Source organism: Apus apus, chromosome 14, assembly GCF_020740795.1.
Source record: "Apus apus isolate bApuApu2 chromosome 14, bApuApu2.pri.cur, whole genome shotgun sequence".
Taxonomy (NCBI): Eukaryota; Metazoa; Chordata; class Aves; order Apodiformes; family Apodidae; genus Apus; species Apus apus.
In genome coordinates, this window is record NC_067295.1 from 13,630,769 (window position 1) to 13,651,065 (window position 20,297).

The 20,297-nt window shown below is 38.1% G+C and overlaps 1 protein-coding gene across 17 annotated transcripts in view; it reads right to left on the minus strand.

The window, feature by feature from the left end:
* The window catches only part of RBFOX1 (RNA binding fox-1 homolog 1), a 1,074,031-nt gene that overhangs the window by 753,229 nt on the left and 300,505 nt on the right, over positions 1-20,297 (minus strand). The gene's annotated exons all lie outside the window — the stretch shown is intronic.

Consider the following 20,297-nt stretch of genomic DNA (forward strand, 5'->3'; position numbering starts at 1 on the left):
TGGCGCCGGGCGGGGCGCGGGTCCCCCCGGCGGGCGGAAGACACGCACGCGCCCGGGACTGGCGGCCGCGCGGCGGCGCCCGGGGACCCCGCGGAGCCCCGCAGCTCCCGCAGCTCCCGCAGCTCCCGCAGCCAGGACCCGGGGGACACGGAGCTGCGGCCGGGGCGGAACCTCCCCGACCCAGCGGCGGCGCCGTCACAACTTTTTGTCCTCGGCGGAGCGGGGGCCGCGGGGGCTTGTCCCGGAGAGCTGCGTGCTTCCCCGGCAGGACTGAGCAGGGGTTGTCACTTTTGGGGGCGGGAGGCAAACACAGAAATAAACACACCCAAGAAGTGGCACTTGGGAAATTGCTGATGAAAGCGATGCCCTTGGCGGTACTCTGACATCTCTGCCTGCTTCCTCCCCTTCCTCTTGCCTAAAGGAAACCAAATCTTACACGAATTCTAATACTCGGCTAATGAGAAGAGCATGGCAGCATCCCTGAACGCATGAATTACTGCTCAGTCAGGCTGACAGCAGCTATTTATGAAAAAGTTTGGAAAAAAACCCCAAACATCAAGACCTGTCAGCACACTGCCTTGTTCTTTTCAATACATTAGGTATTAATTCTGTAGTGATCTAACTTTTTTCTTTTTGCTACTCAACCTTCAGTTACAATAAATTAATGCCACTGAGATGTAATTCAACTTGCAGCAATCACATATAAGTAGTCTGAGGATAAGATAGATGTGCTACCCCCTAAGGTTTAGGAGCTGGGAGTTAAGTGTATAGGTAGAAAATGAAAACCAGTCATAAAACGTGATAATGAGGAAGCCATCCCTAAGTCACAAGTGTATGATTCCTTAAAAAAAACTTGACACGAATAAATTCTTTCACATGTGCAGAAAATCAACGCAGCCACAACAGTCTTACATCCAGCTGTAGATTGCACAGGTATCACACACAGGAGTATCTCCAAAGCACCTACTATATCCCAGTGCCTCCACTAACAGCTTTGGGGCTTGGCCCCCTTTTCTGCGGTTTTTAAGGCCCAAGGTGTGATCTTGGATTCCCTAAATGCATAACTCAGTGAAACTGCTCATGACTGTACCTCTACAAAGTCACATCAGTTTAAAACAGTAAGTTCAGAAATTATTATTCCTCATCAAACATGAAGCAGTGTTAAACTAATGGCTGGATACCTTTAGCTCCACATTGTTAAATCTGTCAGATGACTGAGATGATAAAAGTTAGCCAGACATGCATTTTTCAGGATAGAAATTTAAATTATCAAGTTACTGCAGCAGATTCTCTCCAAATACGTGCCCTGCTCTGTGACCCAGGTAGGCTGAACCCTATTCATTTAATTTAAAGACCCCTGGGATGATCTTTAAATCCACTCAGTGGGTTTCCTGTATTTCGTATTTCAAACTTCCAATTCTAAAATCAAAACAAAAAAGGGTATGGGAGGCTTATGTGCCCAACAAATGTAAAACGGAGTTCAAAACATTATGCTGAAGTTCTTTCAATTACTACCAAATGGTTTTACAGTGGGGAAGTGTGGTTATTCTTTGCAGTAGAAGATCTCTGGTATTTACTGATCTATGAGAAAGTGATACTAGGAGAAGCTTAGTGACTATAAATGAAATCCAATGCTGGCAAAGTTTCTTTAGTTTTTTCTTGAGATTTTTATTTCTGAGAAAATAATTTTCAACATTTTGATTCAATAACACTGACTACTTTGATAGATTTTTCATATGGCCAAGTAACTCCCGCTTTATCAGCACCTTCATTAAGACTGAACTGATAAGAAACATGAAAGACAAACTTCAATGTAAGGAATTTCTACCCTTTGGTGATATTTGCTCATGCCACATAAGCCAAGCTTTCCTCCTGGTGAATTGTGGAATTTTTGCCATTAAGTTCTTCATGGTAAATCCCAACTCACACAGTTTACTCTTGATTTATCCAGAGCAATATTAGAGTCCATGGCCGATACACACAAAGACCTTTGCACAGGACCACACAGCTTTAGCTTTGTGAGAAAGAGCAAGCAAGCAAGGACCATTGAGTGCCCTCCCAGATGAAGCAGCCTGTAAATCTTTTCTCATCTCCATCTATGTGATTTTAGGGGGGCACCAAGGATCAGACTTGCAGAGATGTTTAGGCATCTCATTGTTTTTCAAAATCTGACCTGTAGCCATCTTTCAATACCCACTCAACTACCTGTGATAGCTCACTAGGAATATTTCTCTAGCCAGCTGGCAGCACTGAAAATGAAGATTTTAAAAGTATTTTAAGGTGCTAAAATAATAAATAGGTGAAGCTCACACAACTATGTGAGCTATACTAAAATCCTTCATTAAAGAACAGAGAAATCTCACAGACTGTAATTAATAAATCATTATCTTTAAGCATTTGAGCAGTAACGTTGAGAAGTGAATACTCACTGGAGTATTAAGGACTACTCACAGGATTAAAACCAAAGCATGTCCAGGTGTTTCTTAGTTCCATCTGTCCTTGATTACAGAAATAGGTGTATATTAAATTAGTAGATCAGAGCTTCTATTTTGGAGTCTCAATACATCAATACATATTCTCCTTTCTATACTGTCAAAAAGTTTCTCTTGGATTACTTTTTATACCTGTATTACATTTGTTCCCTTCCCATGAAAGAATTTTGGAGTTCTTTCTTAAAAAGAACTCCATACTCAAGAGTCTGCCATTGTTTTTATATATGGGCTCCCAGCTGAGGTGAAAGTTTTGGTTTGGTAGGTGGCTATAGGAAGAAATAACTGTTGATTAGAAGATATGACAGATAAATTATGGGCAGAGAAATAAGTGCCAACGGAGATAGCATCATATTCTTACATGGGTCAGTGGCAGAGCAGGGAACAGCTGTTCTGTTCCAGAGCTACATGCACTAAAATATTTTTTTAAATATTTTCTGTTCTAAACATGATACATACTAATGTACCTGCCTGAGTATCCCTTGGCAAGTAACCACCTCCAGAAAGGTATCTTACTATTTATTTGTCTTTCTAATATATAGCACACTTAAAGCATTTGATACAAATAATGTTGGCAGTTCTACCCTGAAGTTGTAATTGCACAAAGTGACAATTCACAGTCATTTCTGCAGGAAATGTTTACAAAGAAAACACAAATTTAAATATAGTTGTCTAGTCATGCACTTGCACAAGTTGGCTTTGGAAAGAGGCACTTTCCAGTCTGAAGGAAATTGTCAATAGCAAGACAAGAAAATAAATGGCAGGTAGCGGAAGACCCTGTTGAAACATGACGTTTTGAAAAAATTCCCAGTCAGGGATTAATTCTTGAAATCTTTTAACAAATTTCCTTTCTGAATAAAAGCCTATTTCAGGTTTTCTTAGAGTTTTGAAACATTTTTTCCCTTTCAAATAAAATATCTAACTCTTATTTTAATCAAGAGGTATCTAGATTCTTAGGAGAAACAATGGGGTTTGTGCCTTTGCAGGAAAACAATTTGTCAGCAAAATAAAAGCTCTTCTTGTTTGCTTGGCTGCTGAATTCTGCAATAGATGTCTTGCAGTAGAAGACTCACACCGCAAAACTCAGAGCTTGTGGAGTGCAAGATGGGGCAGACACATTCTGAAGCTCAAAGGGAGCTGGCAGTAAGGAGCACACCACTAAGCCATGCTTCAGAGTGGCTATGTAAAACTTAACCTAATAGGCTACTTAAAGTTTCTGGAATAAAAATAAATACTTGAAGAAGGGGTTATTTAAGGAAATTATTCAAAGAGCATAAGTTTCCTGGGCTTTACAGAAATATTGTTGTATTTCTGCCTCTTCTTTCATGTACATGTACCATCTTGACCATCAGAGATTGTAGCAATGAAGGTTCCTCCAGCTTCCATCCAGGCCCTCTGTTTTATCTGCTGTCAGCCTGTTCAGGTCTTCAGACTCATTGTGGACATGCACTCAAAACTCTGATTGGCCCTTCTACCATCTATTTTTGCAAAACAAACATTAGCTTCCTTGCTTTTGACCACCCAGACCATATAGCCTTCTCCTTATGAACCCTCTTCATGATACCCTAGCCAAAAAGCAACTGCAGATGTTGCCAGACTCAACTCTCTGAGTAGAAATATTTGGGAGCAGCACTGGCAGCAGGAAGTCTGTGATTTGCTTCCAATCATCTATTGAGCACCAGGAGACAAGATTGTCTCACCAGGAGGCAAGTTTGTCGGTACGACTTTTGGAACACAATTATCGTTTTTCCTCAGTGCAGCTTTTGGAACACAGGGCTAAGCAGCTCCGAGCAGACTGCCTGCTGGTTCAGGGAAGTGCTACTCACAACAGAGCTTGGGCTGACCATTGCCCAGGGCTACCTCAAGTGTATTTCAGACCGAGAACACCAACCTGTAATGTATGAAAGCAGATGGGCATGTATGTACAATGAAACATCGCTGGGTTCAGTGCCTGATGTATTGTCTTTAGAGTTGATTTGTTAACAGATACTGCAATTTTATGAGGTAAATAGATTAAAAAATATTGCAAAGAAAATAGGTCTATAAAAAAAAAGAAAATAGATCTGAAGAAAACTGATCTATGGTACATGGAAGATGAACTGGAGGTTAAAGATGATTTCTTGGACAAAATGATTGTTTTAAGCAGCAGACTAAGGAAATGCTGCAGATGCTGTAGCAAAAGAAAAAACAATAAAGAGAAAAGTGGTAAAAAATTCTTTGAAGTCTTCAAAACATAAAGAGGCCATGTATCTGTAAGAGTGATATAAATAGTACATATATATTTAATGGTTTAAAAATTCATAATGCATTTGCAGCAAAGAACATCTATAACATCCACAACCCCTGGAAATGTATTTCTTCATTTTAAGGGCTGTTCATTTCATTACCAATGGTAAGTGAACACAGAAGCCATTTGCAGTGAAATAAGCGAGCTTAAAGTAAATCCATTTGTGGTGGTTGCTGATGTATTACGAATTTCAGTGCCATAAACACTTCATGAATCGTCTTCAACATAATTATGCATTGGTACATACTTCAGTAATAGCACACTGCTAGTTAACCCTTCAGGCATTATCAGGAAGTGTAGCCCCGGATGGTTTGGAGAAAGGATTCTTGAAATCCATGAAAAAACACAAGTCCTGCCACAGGACACAAAGGAAATGGACAAATCAACTTTCACACACAAAAGATGGGGAAAAGATGTACCATTCTGCTGGTGGTGGTTTTTTAGTTTAACCTCAGATTTCTTAAGCACATTTTAATTCATGACAATTTATAGTGTCTTGAGCACTTGTTTTCTGGATGATGTGTTGAACAGTGTTGAATAAGGAAAATGATGAGAGCTTAGCAGTTTGGTTAGACTGAATCTGTCATTTGCCTGGGCTTGTAGAGAAAGGATTATTTGTTTGAATCAGATACTCGAGTCTGAATAGTTAAATGCTTTTGTCTTGATGTCAGAAGGCAGCATTAAGCTAGTGTTGCTGTGTTGATGTTGTTACCTTGTTGTTCATATAGTTCTACTTAGGAAAATCATTTTGGGATATTTGACCCAAACTTTTAAGTTCCTATTACATTTAGGTTTCAGATTTTAATCCCAAAGAATACAATTAATTATATTGTCACAGAGATTTAACATTTACTTAGTAATTTATAGTTATTTTAGTAGAATCTTTAAGTAGAAAGATAATATTATTTTTTTTTAGCATTGCAGTAGCAGTATCTTCATGGGCTTATATCTAAATATCTATAAATTAGAGAGTTTCCAACTTGCCTGTGATGAAATGTTCATCTGCTTAATTTCTGCAAGGAGCAGTTATTCTGAAATACCCTTTTTCTCCCCCCTAACTCTAACTTATAGCATATGTAAAATTTCTCTTGAAGAAACATCTCAAAGAAACAACTGCACGCCCAACTCATCAGCTTCTACTGATTTTCATCTTTGTGCTTTATCTCCAAGTTATTCTGAGAGTGCCTTGGGATTGGAAACTGAAGGGCTGATGACTTACTGCTTTATATGTGAAAAAAAGGTTAAGCTGGTTTAACTGACCTTTCTTATAGGAAAATTACAGGTTTGCATGTTGAATTTTTGTTACCCTATGTGGATGGATTGGTTCACAGATTAAACATTATCAGGTTCTGTGCTTCTCTTTTTATTTTGATTTCCATTTATATTTAGGCAGGGCTATGGAAGCGTTGAAAAATTACCACCTGCCCCTCAGCCTAGTAGTATGTTTTTGGCACCACCCCACTACTGAAAACAGCAAATCCTGGAGCATGGACAAATATAATTGACAACCACTTGCCTAACATCACGCTTGATTCTATGTTTGACAGCAGAGAAAGAATTCAAAACAGTTTTATCAACAATATGGAGAAGGTTTTGGTCAGCCAAGAGAAAGAAATTCTCTGGAAAAAAAAAAAAAAGAAATATTTTCCAAATGATTTAGGTATGGATACATATTGCTTTAGATAGAGGATCAAGCTGGAAATTAGCCCATTATAAATAAGAAATAACAGATTAAGCAACCTGCAGAGGTGTATTCTGTCACTTTTAATGGTAGAGAGTCCCAGTCCTAGAAAATCCAAGAGCTGCAAAAAGGCAGATCTGCCACAGTCTCTAACTACATGTCTTTGGGAATTAAACTACAGTTACAGAAATAGGTAGTTTCTTTCTAGTATTTTTATTGCTAATGTTTTAATGTCTCTGTTCTCATATGCAGAATATATATTAGATTCATAAAAATGAATTGAAATTTACTATTTCCTGGAATATCTTATTCCAGTTAAATCCTTGATTCATAAGGCAATTGCTAAAGATAAATAGAAGTTCATGAATTGTGCATAAACTGCAAAAATTCAGAAGTTAGAGATGAAAAATGTTAAGAGACTCAGCCCTTCATCCGTAGGCTGCAAATTCAAGTCCAGGTTTGAGATCAGCAGCGACTAAGAACCATTTTCATCTTATCACCTGAAGGCTTTCTGGTAGCATTTGTGAACCCACTTTGTACCCTCAGTTCCATCTTTATAGGATAAGTGGCCACATAAATAATTCACTGGAACTCTGGAACTTATCAGAAACAAGAAGTTGTGAAATGTAAAGTCTGCTTCCTCCATCCACTGTATAAAAAGCACATATGAGCTAATTTTCTAAACCTTTCACTGAGCTTTATGTGAAACTAGACACACAGGAGTTCTTGCACATTCCTGTTAAAATAAAACTCCTCAAATACCAATTCTTTCTAATAATATACTCCTATGGAAATACCACCTTTGAGGTTTTCCTGTTCTTTATTGGCAAGTGATTAGGAAAACCTTCTCACCAGGGACCTTTGTCTAACCAACTGTTAAAAAAAAAGCTCCTCCATACCTGAATAATTTCTACCTTCTCCTGTTAGATGGGGTACTTCAGAGTCAGACTTACTTCAAAGAAAGCAGAGTGGGGGAGCAGGGAGACTATTCATTTTACATTTTCCATGTGTCTTGTATTATGGATTAGATCAATGGAATTTTTAATGGAATGTGATGACGTGTGGCACCTTAAATGTTGCTTACTATGCATGAGAGAAGACATGGAGACTGATCCCTAACTTGGCACACAGTAAATAGCAATCTTGAAGTCATTCCTGGCATAACAGATGAGTCGTTTCATCTGTAGCATTTTGGCCCTGTGATGTTGTGAAGCACAACTGTTCAGCAGTGTTTCAGATGAAGAGATGCTGAATGCCACTATTGCTCAGTAGAGTCTATAGTAAAAATGAAGTGTACACTCACTTTTTTTCTATAACTACATCTATGCAACTAGAGTTTTAAATAAATCAGATTTTGAAAATAGTTTATGCTAATAGCTTAAATACTTCACCCATGCTTAATCTGTCAAAAGAATTTTCCTGAGAAAGCAATTAAAAGTAGGCATTTAATTTTTCCCTACAAGGTTGATTATATCATCAACCTTGAGACCTTAATCAAAATAGATGTAGAATTTGCACTTATGGACCAGTTTACACCTGCACATGACACTACTGGAGAACATTGTCCTTTGCCCTTCATTTATCACCATTCACTAAACTACTTTGATATTCTTTGAAATTAAACATTACAACTGACTTACTCTTCTCTTTTTAGAGCAAGTCAAAATTTAGCCTATAGGTAGCCTACAGGATGTCCAGACGCAGACAAGTTGAGAAGTAATCTGAAAATCATCCCTGTGCCAAATGTTTTAATTAGAAAAACCCAAACAGCAGTCCTTGAGACACCTGTGCTTACAAAAAGGGTCAACACAAAACCACACACAAACCCACACATTTATCTATGGCTACATCAGCTCTACTTGTGTTAATAAAGACAATACTTATTGTTAGAATTGTGTTGAAATAATCAACTAGAAGTAATGTTTCAGTGGCATTGAGTGATACCAAGCTGTGTGGTGAGGTTGGTACACTTGAGGGAAGGGATGCCATCCAGAGGGACCTTGGCAGGCTAGGGAGGTGGGGCTGTGCATACTGCATGAAGTTCAGCCAGGCCAAGTGCCCCTGGCTCGGGGCAGTCCCAAGCACAAAGACAGGCTGGGGGGAGAATGAATCTAAAACAGTCCAGAGGAGAAGGACCTAGGGGTGATGGTGGACAAGAAGCTCAACATGAGCTGGCAACATGCACTTGCAACCCAGAAAGCCAACCATGTCCTGGGCTGCATCAAAAGAAGTGTGGCCAGCAGGCCAAGGGAGATGATTCTCCGCCTTCACTCAGCTCTTGTAAGAACCCACCTAGAGTACTGTGTCCAATTCTGGAGCCCTCAACGTAAGAAGGACACAGAGCTCATGGACAAAGTCTAGAGAAGGGCCTCCTGGGTAAATAATTCACAAAGTGTATAAAATAATTTATATAGTATTCTGCTGCCAAACACAGTTAAAATCTATCAGCACAATGAAAATAAAAAAACCCAACAAACCCAAACAAACGAGAACACACTTGATGGATAGGTAGTATTCTCCTTGTGACTGGTGAGAAAGAGCTGTATGTAACAAGATCTGTCTTTCTTTTTTATATAATACTGGGCTTCTACTTCTGCAGTAGTAATGGGAACCCTCACTTCAGCAGGATTTGGTAAATACAGGAACATGATGGTGTAAACATTTAGTTCAGTAAATAAACCAGATGTAACACATCTGAACTTTGTGGCAATGAAAACAAAGACCTTTTGCAAGGACCATTGGTTTCTGCAGCATTTAAGGAGTTTCTGTCAGTTTCATTTTAAGCTCAGCAATAGAACTATCGATTTAATTAGATAGAAAACAATGAAAAGGATGTGGAAATTGGTCTGGGATGTAGAAAGCACATTTTTTTGGTGAGATTTTTCCCCTCAATTGCTTATTAACAGATCGGTTAATACTGCCATGTAAGTAGCTATGTTTACATTCCCATTTTAACACACAGAAAAACTGGAAGACTTCCTACAGCAATTAACTGTTATCACTGCTCCCTGCAAATGCAGGAAAGGAATATCAGACATTTCCACTGCCAAGGCTTGAGCTCTTGTTGCTGTATGCCTTATGTAGGTATTTCCCTGTGCCCCAAAGTGGCTGAAATCCAAGGCAGCATATCCATGTTTTATATAAGCTTTTTAAAAAACCTTACATTGGCATAATGGTTAAGTGAAAGCAAATCAGACCACAAAAGCTCTTCCGATGTCCGCTCCTCACAGATGCCACCCCCGCGGCCCCTCAGCTACCTGAACCTTGCCACAGAAATCCACAGCAGCAAAGCCTGTCAGGAAAGAGTTTATGTACTGATCACAAAGGGGACATTTTTTATGTAAATTGTGCAAACTAGCTAAAATAAAGACAGCAAAGTCACTCTTTATTGAAAATTACAGCACTATGTGCAGCATCCACCATGTTTATCACCCACAGCTGAACTTTTGCTGTCACTCACCATGGATAAACAATATACCTTTGCACTTAACTGCCACTTATCTCTGTCTCCCAAGTATAACTGACATAAAACCACAGCACAGGGTCCTTCTTTCACCTTTCTGTTGACTAGAACCACGCTCAGCTGAACTGACCACAGCTCACTGTGTAAAGCCAGCTGTGTTTTGAAGCATATTCTGTCCTGATTCTGTACTCAGTCAGGATACTAAATCTGTGTTTGAAAAATGCATTTGACTGCATACCAAGAAAGTAAAATTAATTTTGTAACAATTAGCCTTTATCTGTTAGAATCCAAAATCTCTGCAGATTTTCCAGTGAGACACAATTCTACAATACTGACAAAATCACTCCCCCTTGCCCTTATCCTGACTTTTCATCTTTTACACCCTTAAATATAAAATTCCTGCACTCATTGTTCGTTATTTCCTGCTGTCTTTCTTTTATCTACATGGTTTTTTTCATTTCTCTGTAGCTTTTCCTTGTATTCTACTCTATTTTACATCTTTCTTTTCACTGGACAACCTCTTATGAGTCGAGTGCCAAGAGCAAAATTTCCACCATTTTTGCACTCCTGAATAACAAAGGGGACAGAAAGTTTTGAAGAGGTCTCATGATTTATGTATTTTCATTGAGCATTCTTCACCTTCTGCAAAGTGTCAGAAAATAATGAGGTGATGAAAAATTTGTGAAACAGGATGTGAAAGGCCATGCATCAAGACATCGTACTCTAGTAATCCACCCACAAATGCCTTTTGTATTCCATTTGCAATCAAAGCATTCCAAGGTTTTTAATAAAAGGATCACAGTAATAGAAGACTGGACTTTACTGCAGGAAAAACCTCAGAAACACTGATGTGACTAATGGGTTAACCTATTTTTTGTAATTGTTAGGAGATACTGTTTATTTGCACAGTGTAAAATTACTTAAGCCTCATCATTACCATTGCTATAAGGAGAAATTTCTTTTCATAAAGCTTTCCAAACAGAGCTCAGAAGTACCATAAAAACATCTAAGGTGGGTTAGGAAGCCTAGATAAAAGTCCTGGAGCTGAAAGAGCACCCAATCTGCCATACAAACCTTTGAGGTAGCAGATTACTTCAATGAACACACCCAATTTTTTTCTGTACTTGCTACCAGGACTACATCAAGACAAGTCTGGTTCTTTCCAAGGCATCGCCACCTTGGCCAGCAGGCTCAGCTCTGTCCTGCACTAGGGCCACTGGAGATGACTGGAACCAGTCTGGGTTTTTTCTTAGCCTTTCTAGAGCAGCAGATTGAAAACCACCCTCAATGGTGGTTTGGAACTACTCATTCAGAAACAAGCAATACCACAACTTTACAAGTATTAAAAACTACTATTAAACAGTTTCAAATGTTGATCTTTACCTGAAAATCAGACCAAAAGTGCCCAATTATAACAGAAATGTTCAATCCTAAAGAATTGTTAATCACCACCTGTTTTGCTTCATGAAATTTTACTTCAATCAGAGAACATTCTGCCTATTATATCTGCTAGGGTAGACTTCAGTTGCTTACACCATGATGGTGCCCTCACAGCCTGATTATATTTTTATAATTTCATCATGCTGTCAGAGAATTCCTATCTTATTTATACAGCTGTGGAAAAATGGAGTCAGAAAAAATCTGAAAAACCATCAAAATGTAAACTGTTCTAAAATTATAACCTCCCCCCCCCATATTTTCACATTATTGCAATGTATATAGATACATCTGCTCATTAATAGTTTACAACTCCAGTAAGGGTTGCATGCATGGTGTGCAATGAAAAAATACACTATAAATTTTAAAGGAATGTAAAATTATTTTACTACAGCATGTTAATAATAGACCATTCTTGGAAAGTAATAGAGCAGAAAAATAAGGCTAGATCTTGTCTCAGGACATATAAACCATCAATTAAAACTATCAGTGTGTTTTGGTTGTTAGAGGCAGTGACACAAAACTAATTTATGGTGACCAGGCAGAAGGCATCCAGCCAGAGAAAACCTCCCCAATAATCAATGACAAAAGAGTCACCTCAGTTGGTTTTTCACTGCAAACTGAGGCAGCTTCAGCACACGTTGCTTGCCCACTCACTCCTCTGCCAGAAAGACAAAGGTTTGAAAAACTAATTAAGCCTGAAATGGTGTGTCATTGTGGAATATTTGCCAATGATGCAAGTGCTTCTGATGCAAAGGTAGGCTTGCAATTTACCTAGTTAATATAAGCACATATATTTGTAGTGTAATGGATGAGAATATCATATATACTTGCAACTGCTGAACTTTTACTTAAGGCAAATGCTGTGAAGCTCTGGCAAGTGCTTGGAGAAAAACTACCTGTTACAATAAGCAATGTTTTACAATTATAAGTCTGATATTGGATGCTTCTGCATTATGTGGAATTCCAGATGGATCACTGGAATGTATTATCTCTTACAGCAGGGTAATAAATGATTTTTAAACAGTTGGAACAATAGACACTATTGCTTCCATCAAGAGGTTTGTGCTGCTTTTAACGATCAGTCAGGTAAAAGTCATGTAAAGTAGATAAAACTAAAATTGCTTCCAATTTTGAAATCACTAGCTACATAAATGCAACTTTTCTTTTCTATGACAATCTACAAGCCCTTTACACAAAAGTCTCAAATCAGTGCATGCAGGCCCAGCAGACTGCAGAAACTGGGTACAGTCCACATTTACATTCAGAATTATCTTTTTGAGAAATAATAATAAAAAACTCAAACAATGCTTAAAATTAGTTTTCCACTTGCTAAATTCTTAGTTAGGGAGTATTTACAATAAAATCAAAGCACCTGCACAGTTTTAATAGCATACTATCCAAAAATGTGTTTTGTTCAGACAAGGGAGAAGACTTTGTGGTCACAGCCTGTTCTGACAACACTACAGTAACTTTACCCTTAGTGACAAAACAAATGAAAAAATTTAGCATGCATAAATTTGAAAACTTAAGGTGCTTTATCGATGCAGCTCATAGAGTGTTAGTATTGAAAGAAGGCAAGCAGGTCTAGTGTCATTAGTATTTGCTTTAAAAAGCAACTTATTTTGAATGTCAGTAGAAATTATAATGAAAGAGGAGATGCACATAGCTAGTGCCTTCCACATGATGCTGAAATAAGCCCAAAATAGCTTTCTTTTCTGTTAATATCTGTCCCATTGGATACTTCCAGAGGTTTTAAGAAAAGACAGAACCAGTAAGGTTTTTTACGTTATAGAGAAACTGTATCACTCTATTCCTCCCCTAATAGATCCATGGTAGTTTGGCTACTCATATTTCTATCTCTGGCATGGCACATTCTTGACATCTTTTAAATTTTAAATTTTCTTAGGAGGAAAAAATCTTCAGTGAAGTCTCCAAGTTATTTCATCATTTAAAATACAATGTATGTCATAAATACATATTGCTGTAGACAAAAAAATAAAAAATAATAATTTATAGCGTTTATTCTAGAACAAAAATCAAATAACCAACAGTGGAATTCCATGACAAAATTCAGAACCACTATTTATATCACTAGCTGTCTATTAGGAAGTAACAATCATTTTAGTACTTGCACTTAGTTCTTCAACCGGAAAACAACGTCTTTTATTTTATCGTCCAAATAATGCCAAGAAATCAGTACTAAAGGAGAACCTGCCATTACATGCCACACAGAGTTCCCTGTTTTCTTACCTTTAACATTTTCCAACAAGAGGAAAATACCTTTGACAACCTCTGAAATTTTAATTCAACCTTTCAAATTAAGGTAGTTCAGACTATAATGTACCCCTCACACAAAAAAACCCCAAGGTTAAGGAGTTTCAGATAACCTGTTACCTTTGCATATAAGCAAAACTAACTACAATTCTAAGATATCTGAATATCAAAGAGCAGTTTCCAGTGTACTAGATAGATGGCTAGCATCAGATAAGATTTTTAGGTAATGAATACATTTGTGGAAAATAGAAGTTGTTAAAAAAAAAATGAAAGAAGAACCATGCTAGCAAATATCCTTCTAGTTGTCAGTTCTCATTATCTTTTGCTGCTGCTTAGGTCAGTAAAAAGAGGCTTGAGCCATGAACAATAATACTTGTAAGACTGACACAGCAATTTTGCCATCTATTTCAGTGAAACAAGACTGCTAGCTTGTGTTACATGGAAAAAAATCTATACAATGCTGAAGATATTCTTCTTGGTCTCCACCATCATGCCACGACCCCATGATGATGTTTCTAAAGTAGGAAAGTGTAACTGAAATGAAGCAGAGAATAGGACAACCAACAGGAAAATGAAAAGCAGAGGGATATCCTTGCTCCTCTCAGGAGGGTGTATAAAGCCCAACTGTTAGGACCACGTAGATTCTGTTTCTGTAAAGGTAACTGCACTTCTTTACATATAGAAAAGTTCTCAAAGTGGTGGGAAGCCTCTAGGGGAAGAAGAAAATCAGAATTATGTTGTCTCTAAAAGCTTGCACTCTTCTTGACAGCTCCGAGAAATGATAGATAACAAAATTCATGTTATCTATAGATGCCTTGGTTTGTCTAGCTTGCCAGCCCAGGCAAAATGGGCTGTTCAGAAAGCAAAAGCTTCATCTTGAGAGACCAGGTGAGAGAACGAGCTGTCTGCTTTGGCTGAGGCTAAGAAATAGAACTTCTCAAATGAAGACTTGCTGTTTCTTAAGAAACAATTTCTGAGTATTATCTAGTGGTTTCCATACACAGGGATTAGAGTGAAATGAGGGCACAACTATCCCTAAATAACAACAATTTTTTTGTAGCAGTTTCTAAATTGTTTTATCAGTAACAGACCACACCTGAAATTGTACCATGCAGATCACAGCAATGCTTCATCTAATATTTGCCACTTAAACTTTCAAGACTGACTTATGAGTCATACATTTTAAGCTTGCCACTAATTCTTGTTTAATATAGATTCAGTAACAAGTTTTGGTTGGCATCGTTCCACAAACATATTGCACATCTTCACTGAGAGAAAATAAATAAATGGGAAAAAAACAGCAGTGGAAGTGTGAGGAAGTCACCCCTACAATAATGCTATGGCTTCTGTCCCATTTCCACTGATAAAATTCTTACAAATGTATAAGCATGAAGTGCAGCAGAAAATTTCATACATATATCGATGAGATTAATGGACTATTATCTCATCTCCAAGATTACTTAGAATTGATTTTACGGCCTCTTTCCTCTGACAGGTTTCAAGTTCTGATTAAAGAAAGGCCTTGGCTAGAAAACCTATGCCTGAACTGCCAAATTTGGGCTGTATTTTCATACAGGCTTTTTTTTTAAAAAAAAATCATATTCACATTTTTAAATATTCCAAAAGCAAGGAAACATTCATAAATATCAGTAAGATTTTATCCTAAAGCAGGGAAGATGAGAGATGGATTGTTTTTTCACCATAATCATACAACTTTTCTGACAGTATATACAGGACAAATTGAGAACCTGAGTCAACATCAGAGGTACCACAATACATCCACTATTGTAACTTTTCACAGTTAACACCACATTTTTGCAGAAATCTTCCTTTCATTTTTTTCTTTTGCAATATTATGCTCTGAGGAATGGAGCAGCAAGGAGCCTGGTGCTGATGATGTATCACAGTAGTACATCAGCAGAAATGTTGCTTTAATGGTATGTTTCAAGGATAAGGTGCTTTAATGATACATTCCTCAAAGTCAGCACCAGCACAAATTCCATAGAAGAGAACATTAAACAGACTGCATGTTCTATCCTGACCTGCTAATAACACTCCCATATGGCAAGAGTAAAGCAGAGAACATCATCTTAAAATCTTCAGACAGAATTATACTATGTGATAAATAAATAGGGAAAAAAATGGCATCTAATTTGCCTTCACAGAAATGAAGTACTTAATCTTCTCATTTTACACAAACTATTTCAGGATTATTACTGATTTTGGAAGATAACCTGTACTGTATGTATATAGTTTTAAAATTATATATGAATTTACTGATTAAAACTAGAATAAATGCATTGCTGGGTGGTTTTATGTAGAAATCTTATGCCTTTGCTAGCTGATAGAGAAGATGACTGAAATGTAAATCTATCAGTAGGTCTACATTCCCACTCTGATGATAGAGAAAATCACTATAATATCCATCTCCTATCAGATATTTGGTCATGGTCATTGTCATAATAATTAACAGTTTTTATAGCACTAAATAATTTCTATTTATTTTCTATTACTGAAGCATACTATAAATGCTAGTAAACATTCTAGTTTTCATCATACAATCACAACTGGTTTTCAAAGTAATACTGGGAAGAAGCCCAAAACAACAGTTAGAATAATCTCTCATAATTCTAACACAGCCAAGAGGACATACTAATATGACCCTATATACAGAAATCAGGTTTTCATAACCAGTTTGAAGGAAGCTGCTTCTAGACAAACAGTAAATTTAGGAACAAAATTTGAAATGCTCGGCAAATATTTTGCATTTTATGGTTATGTGGAGGGAATTTCACACTGAATCACACTAGTTTCAAATACAAGTTATGCCTTAGGGTACTCAGATTCTGTTGCATAAAACAAGGCTGTTTAGATATTACTCTGTAGACTCAGCTAACATGAACACCCACACACTGCCCACCGATGCTGCATGCTGTAATTAAATACCTAAGGTGAACCTTGCTTTGCATCTACAAAGGAAGATATATATGATGACTCAGTATGTCCCAGCAATTGAAGTTTGCAAGCCACTAATTCCCCAGTCACCTCACACTTCCAGCGGAACTGCAGGCCTGGAAGAGAAGGCATTTTATAAACACACCTAATTGGATTCTGTTCAGTATGCCAGGCAACTTGAAGATAGAGAAGCATATTCAGAACAGGCATTTGAAATGAATTTCACATAAGAAATCAATCTAATAATAAAAAAAAATAATGCCCTCAGTGACTCATCTGAATGTTAGAACATCAAGAACCAAAGAAGAGAGAGAGACTGGAATAACTAAGTTCCAAGAAGTGTGTGACATGTAAGTACAAACAGCTAAAGAACCATTCCCATCCCTCTGCTCACTGAGGACTAGTAGGAAGGAGGAAACAAACAAACAAAAAGAATAAAGCCTCAAGAATGCAGAAGGATGCCTGGGAAGAGGAAAGAAATTAAGACAGTATATCAAAGTCTTTGTGGAAAAGTTTAAAATATTCCAGAATCTCCTGTACTTTCCCTAATAAAAGATAAAAAGAAAACTTGCAGTCAAGTGAAAGCAGAAATACACCAGCAAAGTATCCACTGTATTTCTAAGATATTCACTGAAATAAAGTATAATTTTTATTATACTTTGTGACAGAGCCAAAAGGTGATTCACAGGGCCACAAAGATGATGAAGGGAGTGGAACGTCTCCCTGATAAGGAAAGGCTGAGGGAGCTGGGTCTCTTTAGCTTGGAGGAGACTGAGGGGCGACCTCATCAGTGTCTACAAATAAGTTAAAGGCGAGTGTCAGGAGGACAGAGCCAGGCTTTGTTCAGTGATGACCAGTGATAGGACAAGGGGCAATGGATGCAAACTGGAACATAGGAGGATACATAAAAATCAGAAAAAACTTCTTTACTGTGAGAGTGACAGAGCACTGGAACAGGCTGCCCAGAGAGGTTGTGGAGTCTCCTTCTCTGAAGACATTAAAAACCCACCTGGACACGTTCCTGTGTGATGTGCTCTGGGTGACCCTGCTCTGGCAGGGGGTTTGGACTACATGATCTTTCTAGGTCCCTTCCAACCCCTAAGCATCTGTGATAATATTATGATATTAAGTAGCATTATGGTTTAGATTCTCCTCAGAGGACTGTTCCTGAAATACAGCCTCGCTCTAAACACACTTGCCATCTGCTCCATACAGTGATCAGGTGTACTGTCCTCACATTAAAAAGCAAAATGAACTTTAAAACCAAGCCTACTTAGAAGGACTCCCCAATAAGAAAACAAAAAAAGTGCAGCCCTCCTAGAAACAAAACCTTTTACATGATCCAGACCAATCTGGTAACGGGAAAAAAAGCCTCCTTCATAAATGCAGCAAGATAAGCACAGACCTTCAAAGATCTAGCCTTACTTTAATTTCAAGGATGGCCAACAGTCTCTAGGGTTGAAAAATACAGTACCCTTGCTGGATTTTGAACATCTAGCCCTGACTTCTTTTCCAGTACTCAGAGAAGCAATGTCCTTTAAAAAGTTGAATACTAAATCACAAGTCACTTTTTCAGCCTTTAACAGAATTATGAACTCATTAATGACAAAGAAAATAGCTGCATGTAAAAAAGCCTGCAAACTTTTAGCTGAGAAGTGTTCTGCTAACAGAGCTGAGCTCTAGTCTGAGCTTAAGATTACCTTTTTTTTTTTTGTTCTGATTTAAAAGAAACTAAACTAAAAGTTACATAGCAAAGTCAGGAGTGAAAGAATAATGAAAACACATATATAGACGTGTATCCATGTAGTGGCACAAAATTGCTACATGTAATGGGTTTAGCTTGTCTGACTGCCTGATGCCGAAACAGCTGCTCTGTACCTCCACTTCCTCAACAGCACACAGAGAGAAAATAAGATGGAAAAGCTCACAAGTCACGGTTAAGGCACACAGGTTGTTTACAAATTACTGTCATGGGCAAAACACTTGAATTGGGGAATTGAAGTGTATTTCTTGCCAGTGAAAAATACATTTGGATGGTGAGAAACAAGGACAAATGCTAAGACATCTTCCTATCTCCCTTTCCCCCACCCAAGCTCAACGTAATTCCTTCATTCTTGACTCTTCTACTTCCTCTTCCCCAGAGCAGTGCAGGGGAATCTCTACTCCAGAGCCTGCAGCACCTCCTGCGCCTCTTCACAGCTGGGCAGGGTTTTGTCCTTCCTTAAATCTGTTCTCCCAGAGGTGTCACCAGCCTTGCTGAGGGGCTCAGCCAGTCCCTGCACCAGGGCAGTGGTGTTAATTTTGTTCACAGCAGCCCCCGTGGTGCTGTGTTCTGCACCTGTGACCAAACCAGCTGAGGTCAACCAACCACACTGTGGTTTCTGCTCCCTTCTCTGATGCCTCACGTCCTCCCATCTATAACATTTATGTTTTCTTTATTCACAAGCTTCTGAAAGTTAGGAAAGTCACCACTATTAGCTCAAATGCAGGCTAACTTGCACATACCTGACCTTCACCATCAATTCACTCCCTTTGTATTTTTTTTTTTAATATTGTGAACACAGATTCTTTGTGAAACCATTCATTTTGGCCATTCTTTCTCCTACCTTGCCTGGGCACAGAGCCAATCCACTTCCTTCTATCTTAATCCACCCTGGGGCACAGCTTTCTGTCATTAAGGGACTCCTAGGTGGGCCTGGCAGAACTGGAGCATTAACTGACCTTGTGCAATAACAGGATTCTCCACGGAGTCCTTACACTTATTTGTCCTTTGTGCTTACTCAAACAAACACAACAAAACCACAGGGCAATGGTGAATTAGAACCTAAATTTCAATTCTTGTTCTAGATTCTTGATTGGTTTTGTTCCACCAGGGGCAAGCTCTCAAGACATAAACAGAATAAAAAATGCATGGATTGAACTTAAAATGTAATGTAATAAATGAAATGTAATACTCTTACTTAACAGCTTTAGCTATTTGCAGATTCAAAGGCATACGTATTTCAATTATAAAATGAAACATCATTTTGTTTAAAGGAAAAACATCTGCTGAGATGCAAAATCCATTTTGGAGATTTTCTTTTACTACTTTACTATTTTTAACCCAAAACCTCCAGCAGAGGTACTATCAAAGATCAAATCAATTTGGCTAACCAAACCAGCTTATCAAGATGACCTAATGTAATCTCTAGCTGATAAGGACATTTCCTCGAAAGACTATATAGTCTCCAATGGTTTAGTGTGGTTGAGTCTATTAAGTAAATTAATAGAGCATATTTCTTTAAATTTTGAAAAATATTTTAGCTAAAAATGCTTTGGAAACCCTCCTTGAATACTTAGGAAGCCTGTACAACTTAAATGACTTGCTACAGAATGGCTTGATCCAAGACTACTATACACAGTACAGAAACAAACCCTTCCCCAAGCTGTGCCAATCCAGCAGAGCTCCAGAGCAAGAAAGCTGCCCGTTTCTATTATAGGATTCTGCAGAGCCCCAGATGCAGCCTTCACATGTTTGTGCACTCTCATGGATTTTATTATGGTTACTCTGAAGTCTGTCCTTTTTTTCTGCAGGTGTAATTCAGTGTTTGTCTATCTTTAAGAAGCTATGGCATAGAAGATACAATTACTGCTAATCTGTGTATGCACTATAATGTGCACAATCTCAGTGTACAGGTTATGCAAGCACAGACAGACAAATCACTACAG